This window comes from Canis lupus, chromosome 12 (genome assembly GCF_048164855.1).
Source record: "Canis lupus baileyi chromosome 12, mCanLup2.hap1, whole genome shotgun sequence".
NCBI classification, from domain to species: domain Eukaryota; kingdom Metazoa; phylum Chordata; class Mammalia; order Carnivora; family Canidae; genus Canis; species Canis lupus.
Genome location: NC_132849.1, coordinates 36,297,721 through 36,305,453, shown reverse-complemented (window position 1 = coordinate 36,305,453; position 7,733 = coordinate 36,297,721).

Genomic DNA, 7,733 nt, shown 5'->3' with positions numbered 1-7,733 from the left:
TATTAAGTTAGTTAATACCTGCAAAATGCTACACAATGCCTAGCACATAATAAACTCCCAGTAAATGTTAGCTATTACCATATGTATTGCATTGATTTCCACTGCATCCTAAGTAGTGACTTCCTATATGCCTATAATCATGTATATCATTTCTAAAGAATGATATTTGGAGGCTAAGATTTTGAGATTTGCGTTTATTTGCACTTACAACCGGAAGGAATTCACCTTCAGAGTTAACAAAACCTGGCAATCAATTCTAGCTTTTTTCATTTGCAGGTAGTGAAACTTTAGGTGGGCAGTTTTAACTCCCTTGTCTTCAGTGTCCTTTTCTTTAAGAGAGAGTAAGACCTACCTTGCTGGGTTGTAATAAAGATTAAGGGAATAATATGTAAAGTGCCAGATACAGAATGATGTTTCTCAAAGAGCAACAATATAATAGAAACTAAAAAGAGATGCTTTATCAATGTTCCATTAGTATCTTATTGGGAAATAGAAAAATGGAAATTTAGGCGAAGAAAAAATACTTCAGATTGATGCCAGTTCAAGAAGGAGACAAAAAAATCTCTAGAGTGATAATTCTATCTCACCATTCCTGATGACTGGGATAAGCTGGTATGCTAATTATAAAAATTTTTGGAACATTTGGAAAAAATAAGTCATTTGCATATTTTGGCAGCATAGAAAGGAAGCCCTACTTGGTATGATTTGCTGTAATGATATATTTATCAGAAGCAGTTCACTTTATCTGCTGCAAAATGCTCTTTGATGTTATTAACCTACAGAAATAATTATAGCAAAGTAACGCAAGATTCTTCAAAGGGTGAGGTGACAGGGGCTTTCCTCCACTCCTGAAGGCTACATCAATTAATGCAGCAAACCACAGTCCTCTGGAGTCCAGAAAGTAAGCAGTCAGAAAGTACCTGAATCAAAGGTCCTTAAAGATTCTTCTGATCACTTATATTAATCATATTGACATTGATTCTTAGAAAGAAAACACTGGTAATTATTTAATAATGCAAGTCTTATGTAAACTCCAAAATTCACAAATCTGAAATTTTTTTTATTTTTTAGATTATTTATTTGAGAGGAAAGAAAGAGGCTGAGCAAGAGGGAGAGAGAAAGAATCTCAAGCAGACTCCCCACTGACCACAGAGCCTGACCTAAGGCTCAATCTCATGACCCTGAGATCATGACCTGAGCCAAAATCAAGAGTTGGTCACTGAACCACCCAGGCAGGCCACAAATCTGAAATTTTAAATGGTATTATAAATCATGATCAACATGCTCTTGTTGGCTTTGGAGGAGACAGTTTGGATTTAATAGAAAGAATATCATACTTGGACTCAGGACACCCAAGTTCAGAACTCTAGTCAATCACTTATAGCTCAATGTACACTGCTGCTCAGTGAGCTGCCCAAGTCTGTTTCCTCCCCTGTGTAATAAGAATGCAATCATATCTTCCACATATGGGGGTGAAGATTACACAAGAAAAAATATATTTGTTACTGACCCAGAACAGAAGCTATAATTATTAACTGAAGATTACTTTTAAATAAAATAATAATAATAGCTAACATTTGTTGTTTGTGTAGTATGTACCAGTCGTTGTACTAAACATTTTATGTTAATTATCTCATTTTTTCATACCATATGATCCAGTAATCCCATTTCTGGGTATATATATCTAAATAAATTGAATGCAGGATCTCAAAGAGATATCTGCATTTTCATGTTCATTGCAACACTCTTTACAATAGCCAAGATATAGAAACAAATTAAATATCTATCAATGGATGAATGGATAAATATATATACATATACATATACATATATATACATACATATACATATATATACACAAACATGCAAGATATTATTTCACCTTTAAAAAGAAGGAAACCCTGCCATTTGCAACAACATAGATGAATCTGAACAATATTATGTTAAGTGAAATAAACCATAAAACATAAACACAGCTCTTATATGAGGTATCTAAAGTAGTCAAACTCATAAGAAAGTGGTTGCTGGAGGCTAGGGAAAGAGAATGAGTTACTGTTCTTTGCATATAACATTTCAGGTATGCAAGTTGAATAAGTTCTAGAGATCTGCTCTACAGCATAGTGCCTATAGTTAACAACACTGGATTGTACACTTAAAATTTTGTTAAGAGGATAGATCTCATGTTAAGTGTTTCTATCAAAAGAAAAAGGAAAAAAGAAGAAAAAGAGCTATGAGGAAAGTTCTGTTATTATCTTTTTCTCATTTGGGGAAAACGTTTAGAGAAGTTAAGAAAACAGCCTAAGTTTACATAAAAAATAAGTCCCCAGACCAGGATAAGACAAATTTTTCTTATATCAGAGCCTGTATGTTTCCAGATTATTGGTTTTCAAATTACTTCTTAACAGAAGAAGACTTTATTCAAATGAAATGTATTGTTCTGACCAAGTACATGTAATAGATAAAAAACGAGAGACTTGGATTCAATCAGGAACTGAGAACTTTACCCTCACAGTGGCCTTAGCAATACTTCAGAGGAACCCTAGAATTCAACAAAACATGGTGTGAAAGTCATTGCTATGATGATCACATCCTTTTCACATTTATGATTGTGACAGTTTGCAACCTGCTGGAAAGGTCTATGACAAGTAATAATTTGTCATGTTTCTAAGGTATTAATTTGAATCTTGCATTGCAAAACTGTTGGGAGCAAGTCATTTAGCTGGTAAGTGAGCTTTTTAGAAGTGTGAGAATACCTCTAGGTTACACATGATTTGTGATACATATACAATTTGGGAGAAAGCCAGAGCCTGGGCAAACATTTCCATGCTCATGAATCAGGGGATTCACAAAGAATTTGGACATAACTATTGACAAAATGTCTAGATTGTACCATACACGATTACTGCAAACTGGCAAAGTGTGTCTTTCATTTTATTGCTAATGAGTAAAGAATGTCATATTACTCAGCACAGTGCCTCAACGTTTCCTAAGATTGCCAGACTTAACAAAAATATGAGATACTCAGTTTAATTTGAATTTCAGACAGGCAAAAAATACCTTTTTGTATAAGCATATCCCAAATATTGCATGGGACAATACTAAAAAAAATTATTTGTTGTCATTTCCTTAAAATATTTTTTATTTTATATGCTTACTTAGGAAGCCAGGTTTTTAACAACAGGCAGTGAATAGTAACATATCTTAATCCATATACACGGATGTTTTGGATAAATTAGTTTAGGCAAATGACAGGCAAGATGAAACATAAATTATAAATTATATAAATGAATTAAATATAATAATTAAAATTAAAATGATATGGACAGATTAGCACAGCTGAGAAAAGAACTGGTTGGATAAAAGATACATATTAAGAAATTATCCACAATGAGATAGGGATGTGAAAGAGGAATTAAACACATGAAGAGCAAATGAAACTGTCCTATATTTATTTAGTCAGAATTCCAGAAGGAGAAAATATAAATAATAATATAGAAGCAATATTGAAGAAATATTAGCTGATAATTTTTCAGAGTTGATGAAAATCATCAACTTAAATAGAACAGCTCCCATACAAAAGGGGGAAGTGGAAAACTCCCAGTTTTATACTAGACATATATAGTGTTGAAACTACAGAATACCCAAGATGTTATGATAGGATCCTGAAATTTAACATAGTAAAGAAAGGTAAATTTTGAATTTTAGGACTTAGAAAAACAAAACTTTCAAAAAAGGGAAAACATTTTCATGGCTAGAAAACCTCCAAGTGAAATATTTACAAAAAAATTTCTGTTAAAAAAATTTTTGGTCATAACTCTGATCATGAAGACCATACTTGAAAACACTAGGATATTTAAAAGGAGAACATATCAGTTAAGATTAAGAACTCCTTGATGAACTCAGAGATTTAAGTAGGATATTCAGGAATGCAGTTTTATATAAGTGCGAGGACACCTGACCCTTTAGAAAGCTTGATTTCTTTACAAAGATTTTATTGTGGTTGTTAGACCTAAGTGTGTTTCTCATAGCCCAACAGTAAAATAATTTCTAATCATCTACATAATCAACTTGAAAATATTGAAAGCTTGCAGAGTTTTCATTTAGTTTTTGAAGTGAGGAATGGGAAAGCATGAGTCCTTGAAGAATATTACTTGCTCTGCTACTAAATGTATTTTTATTCTTTGTGGTTTGTAGCTTTGAGAGTTGCTTTTGTTTTCTGTTATTTTTCCTGACATCAAAGGCATTTCCACATTTCCTCTGTTGTATATAAGTGCTGTTGACCCTTCAACAACATGGGTTTGAATTACACAGGACCACTTCTACATGGATTGTTTTAGCAAATACGTACTGTAACTGTGTTTTCTCCACCTTATGATTTTCTTAATAACATTTTCTCTTCTCTAGCCTATTTTATTGTAAGAATACAATATATAATACATATAATATACAAATATTAGTTAACCAACTGTCTATGTTATTGGGAAGGATTTTGGCCAAAAGTAGGCGATCAATAGCTAAGATTTGGGGGAGTCAAAAGTTATATGTGGATTTTTGCACAGGGTTGGAGGGCTTGGCATCCTTAACCCCTGAGCCATTGAAGAGTCAACTGTACTTGGTTTCTTACTCACATGACTCTGACATTAAAACTTAGAAATAATATGATTTTGAGGTGGATTTTTCTCCAAAATGAAGGCACAGAAATGGAATAATGAAGAAGATAGAAGTATGTTTACATTGGTATGCATTTACTGAGCTTCTGTTATATAAAACATTCAATATTAAATACAAAAAGACATGCAAGGATATATATCCAACAAATCAATCCTACAGAAGCTGAAGGCAGTTGGTAAATCTACTTCAAGGGTTTTCATTTTTTTTCAGGTTCATCTCTGTTTATTTTTTCAAAACAAAACTAAAAATCACCACTCAAAATGTTTGAGAAGAGTGCTCAGCTCAATCACCGTTAAAAGCTTTATGTACTTTGCAGCCAGAGCATCATGGACTGGTGGTCAGAAACGAGAGCTTCTGGCATTGGCACAGACAGGGTCTAGCAGCCTGACACAGCCCTCTCCTGCCTCGTCAGCCCCATTATGGTTCTCTGTATGCTATCATCCAGGGGCAGCAGCTGGATAGCCCGAGTCTGCAGAAGTGGACGGCATCCTCACATTGCAAGACATCTCAGTTCCCCACTGTGCTTCCAATTTGCCCATCCGGGACCTCCCTTCCCCAGTAGAGGTCCAAAAACATCCACAAAGAAGGCAGGCATGTCGAAGCCCAGGTGCTAGTGTTGTTGGGCTGAAGACCAAAACACAGTTCTGGCTCTGCATCTTCGCCTGGAAGGGTGAGCTCCCTGCCTGGGGCCCCCACCTGTTATGGAGAGTCATCATCGGAAATAGTCACACAAAATTCTTTTCTGCATTTTGTAAAAGTGCTGTCAATGACACTGTTTCATTGCTCTACATCCCCTTTTGGGGATCCTACATTAAAAAAAACCTCTTCCAGAATTTAATGCCAAGAAATATTTAGTGCTTAAATGTACAACAATAGGGAAATGCACAGGTAAATTACAGAATTTTCACATAACGGAGTATTATATAAACATTAAAATGATCATTCTGAATACTATGTAGAAAGATGGGAAATAAGTGAATAAAACAATACAAAGTGACATCTAGACTGTGATTACAAATATGCAAAACATAGTCGCACAAGAGTGAACATGCAAAGGTAAGCTATACATTAGGAGTAGAATTACAGATACCTTTTCCCTCTTTAAAAGCACAAAAATACATATTTGTATGAAAAACTTTGTCTTTCACAAAATTTGGTGATTTTTAAAATATTTTATTTATTTCTTCACAGAGAGAGGCAGAGTCACAGGCAGAGGGAGAAGCAGGCTCCTCACCAGGAGCCCAATGTGGGACTTGATCCCAGGACCAGGATCATGCCCTGAGCCAAAGGCAGAAGCTCAACCTCTGAGCCACCCAGGCATCCCAAATTTGGTGTTTATTCTTCATAATTCTCTTTTTACCTTGGGAGAAAGGAAGCTCAGAGCCACATACGTTGTTCAGTAACTGCATTATATTAGCACTTATGGCTGGCATTTTATTCTCTCTTTTCAAGTCTTTGATTATATGCTACTTTATCTCCTTTTTTTGATGGACTAAAAATGAAGAAAAAAAACACACTTGACACCCTTATCTTCAAATAGCTTGTAATATGCTTAGATATAAATTTTATGCAGTTAGAGATATTAAGAAATGCATTATGCTTAGATTGAGGTTATGTTCCATTTGAAAGGATGCCACGAAGATGTGCTGTCTGCCATGAATCATATCAGAGATTACATGATGTTGATATGTGTTGCGGGAGATCACTTGGTTAAGGTGGCTTTTCCAGGTTTCTCCACTGTAAAGTTACTATTTTTCCCTTTGTAAGTTAATAAAGGTTTGGAGAAAGACACTTTGAGACAAATATTCTTACTCTTCACAAACTTTCATCCAAAGATTTTTAACACTCATCAATGGATCTTGATTATAGGAACTTTTTTCTATGTTCTAATGCTAATTTTTCTACTTCTCTCATTCCTTCAACATTTATTTTTTGAAGTGGTTCTTATTTTTAAGATTTTATTTATTTATTTATTTATTAGAGAACAGAGAGAGAGATGCAGAGACACAGGCAGAGGGAGAAGCAGGCTCCATGCGGGGAGCCTGATGTGGGACTCCATCCCGGGGATTCCAGGATCACTCCCTGGGCTGAAGCCGGTACTAAACCGCTAAGCCACCCGGGCTGCCCTTGAAGTGGTTCTATAGGAGAATTTATTTCCTCTCCACTTACATATTTATTCACTTATTTATTTACATCAGTATAGATCCATGGATATTTACTTTATTCTTTGGGTTAAAATCAAAGACTATTATTTATTTTATTGATCAAATTATAACATGAAACTAGCCTCTTTTTTTTTCAGTACTGTGCTTTCTGGTCGCTCCAAATGCTACAGGCTCATCCTATATTTTCCTTGCCTCAGCCTTGTAATGGACCACTCAGGCTGTTTTCTTTTACGGAAACCCTGATTTCTTTTACGGAAACCCTGATTTCTTTTATTGAAGAATGGGATTTAGAAACCAATATCTGAGCATTAGCATTAGGGATGCTCATTGCTCCTGGAGTATCATTGCTTCCAGGCACTAACAGACTAAACCTTCCAGGAATATGGTCATCTCAGTGCCTCTGCTCCTCCCTTGGCTGTGGTTATGGGAGGAGCCCTACCATCTTCCTTAATCCTGCCTCTTCCCCAGTGGTATAGCATTTTCCCTTGTTTTCCTTCTCCAGTTACAGTGGGTTTTCACTGGTATCATAAACGACTACATTGCTGCCCTTCCCCCTACAGATTAACACTTTCATTCAATGGGGAAAATCAGTGGAAGGAGTCCAGGTGGAATTCTGTAATCCACCTTCAGGAGCTGCTCATTCTCTCTCCAAATTAGGACACTTTCTTAGGACTCTCTCCAAACTTTTCTGCAAGTTCTCAGTAGGGTTTTTTGGGGGGAAGCCTGAAGAGATTGCAGATTCACCAATTTCTGTGACCCTGGGTGCTTCAACTCTGTCATCTGTGTACATTTGGCCTCCATCAACTCTCTAATCTCCCAGGAGGATTCTTACTAGTGTCAACATGTGTCTACACCAGGTACCTCAGTGCTCGTGCCTGCTTTTTCCCTGCAGGTTCC